The sequence below is a fragment of the Xenopus laevis genome, chromosome 1S, assembly GCF_017654675.1.
Source record: "Xenopus laevis strain J_2021 chromosome 1S, Xenopus_laevis_v10.1, whole genome shotgun sequence".
In the NCBI taxonomy this organism is placed as follows: Eukaryota; Metazoa; Chordata; class Amphibia; order Anura; family Pipidae; genus Xenopus; species Xenopus laevis.
The window spans coordinates 20,318,445-20,336,203 of NC_054372.1; the positions used below are offsets into that span (position 1 = coordinate 20,318,445).

General features: G+C 37.8%; 1 pseudogene; it reads left to right on the plus strand.

The window, feature by feature from the left end:
- The first annotated feature begins 232 nt into the window (after positions 1-232).
- Positions 233-17,759, plus strand: part of LOC108704208 — a 32,633-nt pseudogene continuing 15,106 nt past the window's right edge.

The window sequence follows — 17,759 nt, forward strand, 5'->3', positions numbered from 1 at the left end:
AAATGTACTATCATACAGTTCAATGTCGCCACCTGGTGTTAGATCTTTGCTATTCATGTCTGCATTGCTGAATGTTTTATCCATTTGGTGGAGTCTAAAATACCACATTTAGGGTTTTTTTCATGCATGCCCATTTAATATTTCTTATTCTTAGGATGCTAAGCTAAAATGAAACCTGCTAAAGAAGTAGCTTCATATTGTTTGTAGTTTGCCTATTGCTGAAACCTCAGAGATGAAGAATTACACCTTTCCAGTGTCTTTCGTGTGGGGGGCAGCAACTGCTGCTTATCAAGTTGAAGGTTTTTTTTTTTACTGAGCTTTCTTTTCGCACAGAAATAGTATTGTATAATAAAAGTAAAGAATCATTTGTCATGGGTCGTGTGTGAACTTGACGCCAGCGGCAATTTTCGACTATGGCGACTTTTGACGTACAATAAAGTCAGTTTAATTGTAGGAACTGTCGGGGCAGATTCTCAAATGTTTTCGCCGGTGGCGAAACTCGGAAATTCGCTGCGAATTCGCGCCTGGCGAATAAATTCTTCCATCGCTAGCCTTAACGTCAGCACGTGGCTAATGTAAATAAACAAGTTCAAATGGCGTAAAACAGAACATAACAAGGACAAACTGCAATCGTGAAACCCCTAAATCAGATGTTTTCTTTCCTTCTCCTAACGTCACAGAAAACTGTGCACATCCTTATGCTAACTGCACAGTAAGACCCCCGTGACTATTAGTGACCCTTCTATATAATATGTTTGCATTAAATATAATATAAAGAATGGTAATTAATATCTATTCACAGCTTGACCAGGGTAAACAATCTCCTTTGCATTAGGAAATGTCTTCTAAGGGGGCTGACCATAGTGCATACACCATAAAACTAAAGTTTGTCTTTTTACTTTAATGACACCTGATAATCCAGAATTTGTGGTCTCAGATCACGGTGTACAGGCAGTTTTCACCTCATTATTTGGGACATTTTCTAATTTTCTCAGTATTTTAGGACATTTTAAAGTTTCGTTCATTAACAATATCATTGATAATCAAGTATCACTGAATGCGGGTAATGTCTTCTCTTCCTGTAGGGTGATCACTTGATTGTACAGGTATGGAACCTGTTATCCAGGATGTCCGGGACCTGGAGTTTTCCGAATAATGGATCTTTCTGTAATTTGGATCTTCATATTAGAAAATCATGTAAACATTTAATAAACCCAATAGGCTGGTTCTGCTTCCAATAAGGATTAATTATATCTTAGTTGGGATCAAGTACAAGGTACTGTTTTATTATTACAGAGAAAATTTTGCATTATTTGGATAAAATGGAGTCTATGGGAGATGGGCATTCTGTAATTCGGAGCTTTCCGGATAACGGGTTTCCGGATAACTGATCCCATACCTGTATTTTATTTGTTTTCTCTATTTTCTCTCTCGCTAGATAATCTGCTTGTTTCCGTGTTTAATATATATAAATATATATAATATATATAATCTGAACAGTTTTAATTAGTAGAAAAGTCTCCTATCTCATTACGTAATATTCCCAGGAAATTCACCTGTTCAATCATCAAAAGCAAACTAACCGGACAGTTATGTCCCATGTGGCAACCCTTCAAGTTGTTGACTGACTAACAGCTAAGAGAGCTGCAAAGCAGGAAGTAGTGTTCTAACTTTTACATTTGAAATCCGTTCATTCCAGTCTTTATACATTACATTTTTGTCTAACTAAATATATTGAAACATTTTTTTATTTTGCACAGCCTATCTATTTACCCAGTTTTTGTTTTTTTTTTTTTGAACTGAACTGTTCCTTTAAGATCTGGGAACAAACGAGAGGTAAGTGATATTTGTGCAATTGGAATTGTTTCCTGTTGCGGAGTACTTGTTGTTGATGATGAGTACATTCTTGTTTAGTTACTTATTTTCCACCAAAGATAAGGGCATTAAAATATTTTCTATATTGAGTTAATACACTAAAAATGATCAAAGCTGCCAAGATCCATTACAGCCAATGGACACCTCAATATTTGTTTTGCTCCATCAAGACCTGTCAAGAATTCTCGAGTTGGTTTACCAATGAAGTTTATGGTACCCTTGTGCCATATTCAAAACATTTTCTCTCTCTTACTTGAGAAAATAATACCTGAAAATAAGTTGAGAAAAGTTCAGTATCACTCTTGAGTGACATTTGCTGAGAGAGCGCAAGATGAGTTTTGAGTAATCTACCCGTTTTTTAAAATTCAAATTTGTGAATTTTTGAGTTTTTTTCTAATTCGCAAAACTTGAATCTTGATTGCTTAAACAGAAAAAAAAACCGTAACACAGCTCAGTCACATCCTACTAATCATTTTCAATGAATCTTATCACTTTTTGGAAAAACTCAAATTGAACCTTAAAAATAAGTGAATGTAAAATTTATTAGGGTGCTATTCTAAACTCTTTTGCAATGTACATTCGTTAGTTATTTATTTATTTTTTTAATTCCAAGATATTAAAAGATTCATGTTAACATGCATGCATTTTGTTACAACAGCGCCACCTGATGGTAATTTTCTGACCACCAATAGTCAAGGAAGTTGTCAGGAGAAAGATAGAGGCTGCTCCGGTGTTCTTCTGCTTAGGAAAGATTTGAGAAAGGTTTCTAATTTGAGTTTTAGCTCAAAAAAAAAAAAAAAACGTGGAAAAAATTAATCAAATTTGAATGTTAATAAATCAAGCCCTAGATATTTTGAATGTGAGCATCAGAAGGAACTGCAGCATGCATAATGGTGTTTCATGGTCAGCAGTGTTAATGCACTTTTTTTAATCGAAATGCGACCCCTACATTTAAAGGCAGCTTTTAACTGCCCCTGGTAACCAGACAATCGCTGCCTGGGATAAAGTTCTCACCTTGCCTTATAGCAAGAGTGTTCCTGAGCTTGCAGCTGTATTGCTGCAGTTAATTGCTTATGGACCACATCCCCATTCATCTCTATGGAAAGTTCCCACTGGTTTCATTTGATTTACATGGAATCCAGTGGAATAATGCAAATGTAAAACAGTCAAGTTGCATGGGATTTTCTGCAAAACAAGCACAGTAGCAGGTTAGACACATGAGGAAATGTCCCAAACTAAACTTACTAATTGTTGCCTGATGGGCCATGTGTCTGACTACTGAGCCTTTGTGCAGTTGATTAATGGAGTGTCACAGACGTCACAATACTCTTGCTGCTCTGCTGTGGCTTGTTATTAGCACTGCTCTGGGTTACAGATGTTGTGAGTATTTTACAGCTTTGGGAAATTAATACCAAATGTCCTTTTCAAAGGACAGAGCCTCCAACTCAGTATAAGAATTTTTTTTTTTTGTTTGGAAGGAAACACCTAGTAATAAAGAAAATAAATATTTATTTTAAATAATATGTACCTGCATACAATACAAGATCATGGTATTACTGCGTACCTGCATATAACACAAGATGAATAAATGGACATTATTACAGAGCAGTCATGTAAAAATGGAGATCATAAAGTTACCCTATACATTGTCTATTGCTAATGAATTGCAAATAATAAGCAACGGCAGAAGGGTGGCACAGAGTAGTTACTTGCACTACCAGCGGAGTTTTGGGACACAGTCCATATACCTTATTATACTATGTTTATGTTTACATCCAAAAGTTCATGTATCGAAGACTATTTATTTAAAGGGATACTGTCATGGGAAAAAATTTTTTTTCCAAAATGAATCAGTTAATAATGCTGCTCCAGCAGAATTCTGCACTTAAATCCATTTCTCAAAAGAGCAAACAGATTTTTTTATATTCAATTTTGAAATCTGACATGGGGCTAGACATATTGTCAATTTCCCAGCTGCCCCAAGTCATGTGACTTGTGCTCTGAGAAACTTCAATCACTCTTTACTGCTGTACTGCCCCCCTCCTTTATTCCCCCCCAGCAGCCAAACAAAAGAACAATGGGAAGGTAACCAGATAGCAGCTCCCTAACACAAGATAACAGCTGCCTGGTAGATCTAAGAACAACACTCAATAGTAAAAACCCATGTCTCACTGAGACACATTCAGTTACATTGAGAAGGAAAAACAGCAGCCTGCCAGAAAGCATTTCTCTCCTAAAGTGCAGGCACAAGTCACATGACCAGGGGCAGCTGGGAAATTGACAAAATGTCTAGCCCCATGTCAGATTTCAAAATTGAATATAAAAAAACTGTTTGCATTTTGAGAAATGGATTTCAGTGCAGAATTCTGCTGGAGCAGCACTATTAACTGATTCATTTTGAAAAAATTTTTTTTTCCCATGACAGTATCCCTTTAAGTATATACAACTTTAACTTGTTGGATGACCATTCGGAATGCAGCGTTCCCTCCCCATAGTCTTGTGTTGCAGCTCAGACTTTAGTTCCATTTATATATTTTTAGCATGTGTACAACTGCATTCAACTTGTAGGATGGGATCTGTCAATGCAAGTCCAAGCAATGTAGTGTGGATTAGCACACCCACCTTATAGATAAGCAAAGATATGCCTGGTGCACGTGGGTGGAGGCTCGGCAACCCCTCAAAGCAGTAATGTAGAAAGAACCTCACGGCACACAGGTCTGCATGAAGTTTTCAGTGATTTATTGAAGCGGAGTGCACTGCAACGTTTCGGGGTCACCCCCTTTGTCAAGCATGCTTCTTTCAATGCAAGGAAACTCACAAATGCTTTTGTTTAGTTCTGCACTTAGTAATACTGTAGTGTGCTGGGAAACCAGTGTGGAAGTTGCAATATAAATGCTTTGTCCATAAGAGGGAGACAAATATTGAAAAAAGAGACGCAGGATCTACAGTAATGTAGATATACTTGATATTCTGGGGGCATAATTTGAAGATAACATGGTATAGAATGTATCAAGTGCCCTTATAATTGTCATTTGTTCTTTATCTATCGCTCGATCTCTTGGCCTGAAATATTAAGGGGTAATTTATTACTGCCACTTCTGCAAGTACGTATAGGAAAACTAATGGATGCAAAAGCATGCCTCTTTTTGCTCATTCACTTTGGAATTGTGGCTGAGGCAGGCGTAAGGCAGCCCTGTCCTTACCACCTTAAAGGGATACTGTCATGGGAAAAAAAATGTTTTTCAAAATGAATCAGTTAATAGTGCTGCTCCAGCAGAATTCTGCACTGAAATCCATTTCTCAAAAGAGCAAACAGATTTTTTTATATTCAATTTTGAAATCTGACATGGGGCTAGACATTTTGACAATTTCCCAGCTGCCCCAAGTCATGTGACTTGTGCTCTGATAAACTTCAATCACTCTTTACTGCTGTACTGCAAGTTGGAGTGATATCACCCCTCCCTTTTTTCCCCCAGCAGCCAAACAAAAGAACAGTGGGAAGGTAACGAGATAGCAGCTCCCTAACACAAGATAACAGCTGCCTGGTAGATCTAAGAACAGCACTCAATAGTAAAAACCCATGTCCCACTGAGACTCCTTCAGTTACATTGAGAAGGAGAAACAGCAGCCTGCCAGAAAGTATTTCTCTCCTGAAGTGCAGGCACAAGTCACATGACCAGGGGCAGCTGGGAAATTGACAAAATGTCTAGCCCCATGTCAGATTTCAAAATTGAATATAAAAAAATCTGTTTGCTCTTTTGAGAAATGGATTTCAGTGCAGAATTCTGCTGGAGCAGCACTATTAACTGATTCGTTTTGAAAAAAAATGTTTTTCCAATGACAGTATCCCTTTAAGGGGATACTGTCATGGGAAAATGTTTTTTTTTTCAAAAGGCATCAGTTAACAGTGCTGCTCCAGCAGAATTCTGCACTGAAATCAGTTAGATTATTTTTATATTTAATTTTGAAATCTGACATGGGGCTATAAATATTGTCCGTTTCCCAGCTGCCCCCAGTCATGTAACTTGTGCTCTGATAAACTTCAGTACTCTATACTGCTGTACTGCAAATTGAAATTATATCACCGCCCTCCCTTCTCCCCCCCCCCCAGCATCCTAACAACAGAACAATGGGAAGTTAACTAGATAGCAGCTCCCTAACACAAGATAAAAGCTCCCTGGTAGATATAAGAACAGCACTCAATAGTAAAATCCAGGTCCCACTGCGACACATTCAGTTACATTGAGTAGGAGAAATAACAGCCTGTCAGAAAGCAGTTCTATCCTAAAGTGCTGGCTCTTTCTGAAAGCACATGGCCAGGCAAAATGACCTGAGATGGTGCCTACACACAGTATTCTAACAAAAAAAATACACTTGCTGGTTCAGGAATGACATTTTATATTGTAGAGTGAATTATTTGCAGTGTAAACAGTGTCATTTAGAAATAAAACTACATCATAAAAATCATGACCTTTAAATAAGGTTAAAGTCAGGGGATGGGTGGGGCTGGAGGAGGGATAATACTAGCTGGTCCTCCTCTGTGAGACTTTAGATTTAGTGCCACATAATTAACCAAGTCTTTTAGAATGGGCTAATCAGAAGTGGCTGTTTGCAGCAAGAAGATATGTGGCATGTGTTGGTATGTTTGCACCAAAGACCTGGCTAGTATTCTCTCAGTAAAGTGGGATCAGCTGCACCTCCAGATAATAGAGCAGTCTGCCATTCATTTCTCTGATATGTAGCACTAGGCAGAAGTCAGAAAATGGAAAATACCAATTGTACATGAATCCACTGTCACTACATGAAATGGTAAGAGAGTTCTTGAGTGACTACAGGTACAGAGGAACAAAATAAGGCATTTGTGGAGTCGTTCTTGACACTTCTAAACACTTTAAGTCAGTCTGCCCTATACTTAAAAGGATCAAGAACAATGGTTAAAATGAAAAAAGTTTAACAAGAAGCATCAAAATGGTCCCAGGTTTCATTATATTTACCAGTGTAGTAACTATTGAAGAAGCAGACACTGAAGTTGCAAGGGGCCTAGACCACAGGGTCTGTTTCCTCTATAGCTGTGATCCACTTTCCCCTGCCGCTATTCTACTTGAGATCCGGTGAGAGGGAAGCAGGGGAGTGGGCGCATAGGGGTTGCAGTGCACGCCCAGCACCCTGTAGTTACACTGCTGATATTTATATTAATGAAAACCTGAGTCTCTACATTAAGAGAAAAACGTAATCCCTTAATAGGGTACACCTTTCATGGGCACAGAGGTATGCACCCTATTGTGTTACATTTTTTACACATCTGAGCACCTATTAGTTGTATACAAATCATTTCTCTCCTTTTTAGTTGTATAAGTGGGCCATCTTGTCACAGTGACTTGACCCATGTAAACATGTAAAGTGACAGGTCCCTCTCTTGTGGGGCTAAGAAACACCAGAAAAGAAAGAATTGTTGTGGATCTTTTGTACTTAGAATGAGAGAAAGAGTTTAATCTCTAAATCTCTAAAGGTATGGGATCTGTTATCCAGAAGGCTCGGGAACTGGGGCTTTCCAGATAACAGATCTTTCTGTAATTTGAATCTTCATACCTTCGGTCTACTAGAAAATGAACATTAAATAAACCTTATAGGCTGGTTCTGCTTCCAGTAGGATTAATTATATCTTAGTTTGGATCATGTACAAAGTACTTTTTTGTTATTACTAGGGATGCACCGAATCCACTATTTTGGATTCAGCCGAATCCCCGAATCCTTTGTGAAAGATTCATCGAATACCAAACCTATATGCAAATCAGTGAGGGGGAAGGTACTTCCTTGTTTTGTGACAAAAGTCATGTAATTTTAAGGATTCAAATTTGGTTTGGCCAGGGACAAGGTTTCGGCTGAATCTGAATCCTGCTGAAATCCTGGCCAAATACCGAACTGAATCCTGGATTCGGTGCATCCCTAATTATTACAAAGAAAAATTAAGGGCCAGTTTTATCAAGGGTTGAAGTGAAGTTGAGGGAATTTTCGAAGTAAAAAACTTCAAAATTCGAAGTAATTTTTTGGATACTTCGACCAACAAATAGGATACTACGACTTCGAGTTCGAATTCAATTCAAAGTAAAATACTTTGAATATTCGACCATTCTATAATTGAAGTACTGTCTCTTTAAAAAAAAACTTCGACTTCAATACTTCGCCAAATTAAACCTGCTGAAGTGCTATGTTAGCCTATGGGGACCTTCAACAGCAGTTTTTCAAGTTTTTTTGAAGTCGAAGTAAAATCATTTGATCATACGCTAAAATCGTTCGAATCGTACGATTCTAAGTATTTAATCGTTCGATCGAACAATTTTACTTCGACAGCGAATACACAAATTCGATGAAAAAAGATCGAATTCGATATTCGAATTTGAAGTATTTTAATTCGATGGTCGAATTTCGGTGTATTTTTTACTTCGAAATTTGACCCTTGATAAATCTGCCCCTAAATGTTTATAAAAAATTGGATTATTTTGATAAAATGGAGTCTATGGACATTGACCTTTCCATAATTCAGAGCTTTCTGGATAATGGGTTTCCGGATAACGGATCTCATACCTGTACTATTATTAAGCACTGGACCAGTTATGAAAATTTTGGCTTGAGTGGTAGTCTCATTCTGGTCCATACTCAAAGCTTATTTCTTTATAATCAAATTTCATTGTCAACAATCCTTTCTTCGTTTTTTAATTTTCTGCTTTTCTTCCTGTTTTACATTAATGGAAAAAAGTTGGAGCATTGATGATGTAAATGATATCACTTTTTTTTGCAAAATAGACAACATTCCCTATAACACCAATGTTTTCTTGTAACTTTCTGATGAAGTGAGGGCTGCCTGAACAAAGTTTAGATGCCCAAGAGGGAGTGAACTGAAAAGGTCCAACAACTGCTTCTTTAGGGCAATGGCACACGGCAGCAAATGTCCCTTTTTTTCCCTTTGGTGTTTCATATTACTGCCAGTGGGAAGGAAACTAGGGACGTTATGTCTTCTCAGGTAGCACTTGATCTACCACAGGAGACACGTCCTGTGTACCATTGCCCTTAGAAGAAAGGCTAAGTTAGGCTTAATCAAATCGTGAAGACATTTGACAGCACTACTCTTTACATGTTGACCTAGCAAGAAATAATTGTGTTTTGGACAATATTGTGCGCTTTAACAAGTACTTCCAAGCTTTACATTGCGGGAATATTTAATCTCACTGTTCTAATAAAGGCCATTTAATTATACTTATGAATATCAGTGCTGTTCAGTGTTTTTGTGGTAGCTTGCCAATAACCAGCAGCCAATGTTGGCCCTTCATGGTATGACTACATAAACTGGGCTAATATAAGGTTCTGTGAAGTTATTGGACTATATAGTTAAATACAAGTATGGGGTACTCGCCACCACTTTTGATCGCCCGTTCCGGAACTTAGAGGAACAGTAACACCAAAAAATGAAAGTGGTTTAAAGGAAGGACAATACAATGTTCTGTTTCTGCACTGGTTAAACTGGTGTGTTTGCTTTAAAAGCATAACTATAGTTAATATAACCAAGCGGCTGTGTAGCCATGGGGGCAGCCATTCAGGCACAGGATATACAGATAGACTGTATACCCTGTGCCTCTTTTCTTTGTTCAGCTTTGAATAGATGCCCCTGTGGCTACAGAGCAGTTTTTTTTTATATAAACCAGGGATCCCCAACCTTTTGAACCCAACATTCAGAAGTAAAATGAGATGGGGAGCAACACTAGCCTGAAAAATGTTCTTGGGGTGCCAAATAAGTGCTGTGATTGGCCATTTGGTAGCCCCTATGTGGATTGTCAACCTGCATTGAGGTTCTGTTTGGCAGTGCACCTGGTTTTTATACAACCAAAACTTGCCTCCAAGCCTGGAATTCAAAAATAAGGTCCTGCTTTGAGGCCACTGGGAGCAAAATCCAAGGGATTGGAGAGCAACATGTTGCTCACGAGCTGCTGGTTCGGGGATCACTGATATAAACTATAGTTGTGTTTCTGAAACAAATGCATCAGTTTTACCTGTGCAGGGCAACAGTACATAATATGATCATTCCTTCAAAACACTTTCATTTTTTGGTGTTACTGTTTCTTTAAAGTAAAGCAGGGAGGGTGGGAGCAAAGTCTATTATAGCATTATTTGGGGGGGGGGGTGAGTTGCACCCTAGGCAGCTTCCTATCATACCTACCCTAGTTCAGACTTTGCTGATGAGGTTCAAGCCCATTCCACATACTGTATGTGAAATGACTGGCTTTTACCCATAAACATTACAGGGATTTTTATACTGGTTTATAAGTGCAGCTTATTTTGTTTTTTTTTACCAACTGCCACAGGAAAATCCTAGTATGTGGCAAAGAAATCTCCAACAAAATCTAAATAAAATCTTAAAGAAAGGACAGTTCTTCTGCATTATTTGAAAAGTATACGCAGGTTCCCTTATTCAAAAGCAGATCTCAATTAAAAGACATTCCTATGTGTGACTGTAATGAAGTGGTATCCAGTGATGGAGATAAATGCCAGTGAAAGCAAAAGCCTCAGGCAAAGGCATGGGCATTCTCGGTAGGAGCCGCAAACAAGTCACCGTATTTTATAGAAAAGTGAGCATCAGCCAGTGATGCGCCAATGCTACTATTTAATTGAAACATCCCTTTAGCAAAGTCATTTCTAGATTCAGCCAATCAAAATCCAAAAAAACATTTGTTTTAATGAGCCAATGCAAATGCTACTAGGTGTCTAAATTGTCTAAATATTATCAGTACAGGTCATTGTGATTAGAATGAGTCCAACATGTCATTTAAGGGGGCCTGTCTCCCGGACATAAAAAGCTGTATAATGAACGTTCTTTTCAAATTAAACATGAAACCCAAATTCTTTTTTTGTTTTAATTAAAGCATCCATACCAGTTATAAACTTGTTAAAATGTCTCGGCTGTCAATCATATTGCCTGCCCCTCTTCTATGCCTTAGGCATTGAATTGTGATAATTAACATCCGTTGATTGGTTACCTTCTGTGAAGTTTCTAAAATTCTGATTGGCTACATGGTCTAACCCAGGAATGCAAGCAATTATTGTCTCCTGTTTCAGTACTACATCACCCAAAAACCCACCATCAGCTAAAGGTTTTCAGAGCAATGATGAGAACTTTGCTCCTTAGTAGAAACTTATGTTCTTTAGCTAAGAACCCCACTGTTTTTTTGGGGTACAGTGGTAAGTCAAATGGTCTCTCTAGCCTGTCTTAAATTCTACTTTTGAATATAAGGTACTAAAGATAGAGTTGCATGACAAACATCTGCTGTGCCACCCCTCTGTATCTGATCCTGTGTTTATTATTCTATATGTATATGTATGATTGAATGCCTATATCACATTGCATTAATATTCATTGTTGATTTCTTGATGCAAGCAGAAGGATAAGCGATTGCCTGTTCATCTATTTATTTTTATTCATCAGGAGGATGGGATGCAGATGGGAAAGGCCCCAGTGTCTGGGATACATTCACCCATCAGGGAGGAGATAGAGTTTTCAAGAACCAGACTGGAGATGTAGCTTGTGGCAGCTATACTCTGTGGGAGGAAGATTTGAAATGCATCAAACAGCTTGGATTGAATCATTACTGCTTTTCCCTTTCCTGGTCACGTCTGTTACCTGATGGGACGACAGGTTTTATCAACCAGAAAGGTAATTGTTTCTTACAAATACAAGGTTGCAGCTTTAATCAAGGTTATTGCATAATTAATTCTGTTCTAGATGTTCTAGAAGGGCAATCTTGCATGGGCACTTTTATTTCAATAGGAACAAATGCGTGTTCCACTACATGTTTAATTTGTTATATTAATGTCATGTAATTACTTGAAAGGGTGATGCATTTCTATTCTTCATATAAACTACCATAAATATCTGTACATCGCTATTAGCTGCTGCCATTGTCTAATAGTATTAGGTTAGTAGATATACAATGTTTGTATAGACACATTTTCCATGGCAAAGTAGTATACACAATAATTGGCACTATTTAAACTGGAGGTAATATAGTAACATCATAACTTAGGCTGAGAAAAGACACACGTCCATGAAGTTCAACCTTTTTAGTAGGGATGGGCGAATTTTACCCTCTTCGCCAAAAATTTGCCGCCGGCGAAATGTCGCCGACGCCCATTAAAGTCTATTGGCGTCAAAATAATTTTGTCGTGCGACGCCATGCAAGTCTATGGGCGTCATTTTTTCAGCGAAACAAGGCGAAAAAATTCGCCCATCCCTACTTTTTAGCCTATATATACCCTGACTAACTGCTAGTTGATTCAGAGGAAGGCAAAAAGAATAAAAAACATTTGAAGCCAATTTGCCTCAGAGGGGGAAAAATTCCTTCCTGACTCCAAAATGGCAACCGGACCAGTCCCTGGATCAACTTGTACTATGAGCTATCTTCCATAACCCTGTATTCCCTCACTTGCTAAACACCACCCAACCCCTTCTTAAAGGGCACCTGTTGGGTAAAAATGTTATTCCCAACCAAAAGTGCGGACTAAGGGAGCTCCTGGTGCGAGCAGCCATTCTCCACTCACCACTCGCATGCACATAATTAAAATCTTCCCGAATTGCTCAGTACGCGCATTTGCGTGACGTCACATGCACGTTATGCGCATGTGAGTGACCGGAAATGGCTGCTTGCACAGGAGAGCTCCCTCCTGGTGCATGTAGCCTAGCACTGGTGGGGGGCATTTAAAAAAAGAAAAACTATATACACACATATATATATATATATATATATATTTATATATATATATATATATATATATATATATATATATATATATATATGCCCGCACCTTTGGTTGGGGATAACATTTTTACCCAACAGGTGCTCTTTAAAGCTATCTAATGTATCAGCCTGTACGACTGATTCAGGGAGAGAATTCCACAATGTTCACAGCTCTCACTTTAAAAAAAAACTTTTTTAATATTTAGCTTGAGCCTCATTCTAATCGGAATGGGTGCCCTCTTGTTAGTTGGAAAGACCTACTGGTAAACAATTAGAGAGATTATTATATGATCTCCAGTGTGAACAACCCCAACTTGGCCAGGCTTTCCTCATAGCTAAGATTTTCCATACCTTTTACCAGCTTAGTTACCAGCTTAGTTGCCCTTCTCTGTACCCTCTCTAAGTTAATGGAGGGCACTCCCAGTATTGGAAAGGGAAAAAACTCTCTTTTTTAAGAAATATGAGATGCAGATGACCCCGGGATAACCCCACAGTCAGTTACCCAAAACCATATATAAGAATAGAGAGGGGATGCACACTCAATGAAGAAAATAATACCACTGGGAGTCTAATTGAATGGGGTATTTATACTTTAGATAGCTTCAGAATTCCCCTTGACAAAGGCTATAGTGCCGAAACGTTGGGGTGTTCTCATTATTGGCAAGTGTATCTGCTCCCTGTGATTTGTCCCTTTTTGCCTTGATCTTGTAACCTGATGGTATACTGTATATATATTTGTGCTAATACTGTTGTACATAATATACCAGTTTGTCTGATGTATATTTGTTTGCTATACACTATGGGGCACATTTACCTAGGGTCGAATATCGAGGGTTAATTAACCCTCGATATTCGACCGTCGAAGTAAAATCCTTCGACTTCGAATATCGAAGTGAAGGATTTTGCTCTATTCCTACGATCGAACGATCTAAGGAATACTCGTTCGATCGAACGATTAAATCCTTCGAATGGTCGAATAGTCGAACGATTTTTAGTTTGAATCGTTCGATTCGAAGTCAAAGGTCGTAGTCGATGGTTGAAGTAGCCCATTCGATGGTCGAAGTAGCCATATTCGACCATTCAAAATTCAAACTTTTTTTCCTCTATTCCTTCACTCAAACTAAGTAAATGGGCTAAGTAAATCTCACCTGCCACTTAGCTGCCCAGATTGCCAGTTTTTCAAGATCCTGTTGCAAGGACGTTAAATCCTGGATGGAATTGGTGTGGTAATTATATGTGGCATTTAAGGCTCTTAAACAGAAGGCAAGGCATTGTACAATATGCTATTTCCCTGCATGTATGTGTTACCTTAACTAGTAAAACAGCATATAACAGTTTTTATGAGATCTACACGATTGATCTTGTTCTTTGAACCTACGCTCATCTGTAAAGACATCAAACCCCTTTGTTCATAAGGTGTTTAGAGGGTCCTGCCATATGATGTGCAGTTTCAACATACGTGTGAATAAGGTCATCTTGACAAAGGTTTCAGGAATAGTAGGACCTTAAAAAGTTTGAAGCTGAGATTCAATGGGAGTAATGTAATATACGTCACAAAGTTTCCACCACATCTAATAATCCACAACCAATCTTCAGGATGCATTTATTGGCTACCTGTAGGAAAGCAGTAGCTTGATTGGTTGCAATCAATTACTAGCCCTGGACAAACTTTTATTATTTAATTATTACAGGTATGGGATCTGTTATTCAGAAACCCATTATCCAGAAAGCTCCTAAATACAGAAAGGCTGTCTCACATAAACTCCATTATAATCAAATAGTCCTAATTTTTGAAAAATGATTTCCTTTTCCTCTGTAATAAAACAGTACCTTGTACTTAATCCAAACTTTGATGTAATTAATTCTTATTGGAAGCAGAACCAGCCTATTGGTTTTATTTAATTTTTAAATGATTTTCTAGTAAATTTAAGGTATGAATATCAAAAATTGAAAATTTCTGTTATATGGAAAACCCCAGGTCCCAAGCAGTCTACTTTTATTTTTGGCCTTTAACCAGTTTTGAATATGTTAAAGGCAGACTGTGAATAAATATCCCTTTAATCTGCCATGAAGATATTGACACTGAATCTCAATCTGTCTGGTTTAATCTGACCTGAATGAGTAGCATTTCTGGTGATTTCCCATAGTCCCCGCCTCTAAAGTGGTAGTTCACGTTCAAATAAAGTTTTAGTATCATGTAGACCAGAGGTCCCCAACCTTTTTTTTACCCGTGAGCCACATTCAAATGTGAAGATAGTTGGGGAGCAAGACAAGCATGAAAAAAGTCCCAGGTGGTGCCAAGTGAAAATTTAAAATAAGAAAATTCTAATTTTGAGCTATTTTTGTGAACTTCAACTATTGAATAGGCCAAAATTCTATTCAAATTTGAAAAATATTCGACTATACGAATATGGAAATTTATCATGTACTGTCTCTTTAAAACGTCAACCATTAGCCATCTAAAACCTCCTAGAACCTATTTGGAGTCATTTAGTGGACTTTGATATTCAAAAAAACTCCCATTACTTTGAAATTCGACCCTTGATAAATCAGCCCATAATTGTATCATTCTTAGGTATAGAGTACTACAGCAAGGTGATTAACAGCCTCCTTGAAAACAATATCAGCCCACTGATATTATTCATATTATATCATTTTGATATGCCTCAAGCTGTTGAAGATCTTGGTGTTTGGAGTTCTAAAAAAAAACATAGATGTTTTCGAAACAGTTTTGTAATGAAACATTTGGAGACAGAGTAAAACTTTGGATTACCATTAATGAACCCAATGTTGTTGCCATACAGTATTTGGCTATGAGGAAGGCATTTTTACACCAGCCAAAAAGAACCCAGAATATGGAGCATATGAAGCTGGCCACAATATGTTACGGACATATGCTAAAGCATAGCATAACTAAACACAAATTTTAGGAAACAGCAAAATGGAGCTGTTTCCATTGCTCTTTGTTCTGACTGGGCTGAACCTTTTAATCCAAGCTCTGCCTTAGATAAAGAAGCCACCGAGAGATATTTAGCCGACTTCTTCTGTTTAAATTATTATACTTCTAGAAAAATAAGGCATTGCACTGTAGAAGACATGGCCACAATGTGCCCCTGTATGGTTGGCTGTAGTTTCATGGGGACTTCGTAAGTTGGTGAAACATATTAAGGTAAATCTATATTTCCTATATTGTGTTGCATTTCACAATTCATGAGCTGTAGCATAATGTGCCTTGTATATTTTTAAAAGTAGCTGCAACCTGAGGCCACAAAACTTTAGTTATTTTGTCACGCTGCCTCTTTAAGTTCAGCAGCAGCAGGCGGAACCTTGGCTTATGAGTTTGTATGGGTGCTCTTCATGTGTCCAGATGTAGAAATACAGCTTAGGGGCTGATTCACTAAATTCGAGTGAAGGATTCGAAGTAAAAAAACTTCGAATTTCGAAGGTTTTTTTGGGCTACTTCGACCATCGAATGGGCTACTTCGACCTTCGACTACGACTACAACTTCGAATCGAAGGATTCGAACTAAAAATCGTTCGACTATTCGACCATTTGATAGTCGAAGTACTGTCTCTGTAAAAAAAACTTCGACCCCCTAGTTCGGCAGATAAAAGCTACCGGAGTCAATGTTAGCCTATGGGGAAGGTCCCCATAGGCTAGCCTAAGTTTTTTTGATCGAAGGATATTCCTTCGATCGTTGGATTAAAATCCTTCGAATTGTTCGATTCGAAGGATTTAATCGTTCGATCGAAGGAATAATCCTTCTCTGCGCTAAATCCTTCGACTTCGATATTCGAAGTCGAAGGATTTCAATTCCTAGTCGAATATCGAGGGTTAATTAACCCTCGATATTCGACCCATAGTGAATGAGCCCCTTAATGTCTTTGGGGATGATCATATGAAACCAAGAAGAGAGCATAACATGAAAATAGAACAGGAAAGGTTCTCACTGGGCTGCTACCTGGAAAACTGGAGGTTTTTTCACTTGTATCACATTAAGTTTGAATTATTATAATAGAGCTGGCAGTGCTTTACAGAGATTACACATTGTTCACATCACACCCTGCCCCAGTGGAGCTTACATTCTAAGATGCCTATCACATTCACATACGTTATGGGCATTTTTATCAGGAACCTATTAAACTCAGCACTGTAAAATACCATTTAACTAACAGTATGGGAAACTATGTAAAAGAGTGGCTTCACTAAGCAGAGACTTTCCCAGCCTAGTTGCTAATTAACAGGAAATTGCTAATGATTACTTATGCTTTCTCTAGGAAACCTTCAACAACCCAGTCATTTGCGTAACTGAGAATGGATTTGGCCAGAATGATCCTCCATTACTCGAGGACATACAAAGATGGAAATAGTTTGAAGAAAAAGATTTCCAAAGGTTATTTTTCTTAAAAAAAAAAATCTTCAAATCTTTTATTACTATCCTACAGTTGTAGTTCTTCCACATACAAGCATTTTGGTGTTTTTCATGCAGGTAATATAATCTTTAGTAACGTGTATTTTTGATACTCCTTCCCAACCATCACTCAAAATAGTAGTTCACTAGTTAACATCAATACAGTTAGTTATTTAATCAATACATTTCTGAAAATAATTCTTTATTCTTCTCTTATAGGGCTATTTAAGTATAGGAAATGAGAAAATTCTATGTGTAGCTATAGCTTCATCGTCACTTTCCCCTTTATTTCTGTCTAATATTAACAGATTATTGTACTTGGGTAATGTCTCTGGCTGTCCAGCCTCACCTTTCCCTATCATTTGCCATAACCCTAATTTGCTGTAATAATCCAGAAAGTGAAAAGCTAGTAGAGATGACCTGATGTCATTAGCAGTGACTGATGTCACAACATGGCCTGATGTCATTAGGAGTGACTGATGTCACAGTATGGACGGTTATGATTGGAAGTCAATAATTTGTTCATGTAATGCATTTTCATAGGGATGTTATTGGTACGAATTACGCACTCATTTTTTATAGCTCTTAAATCTATGCCTGTATAGTATTCCCACGATAAACATCCAACACAAAAATTTTAAGGTATAGTGGCTTTTTTTTTTTTTTTTAACAAACCTATGAAAAACCT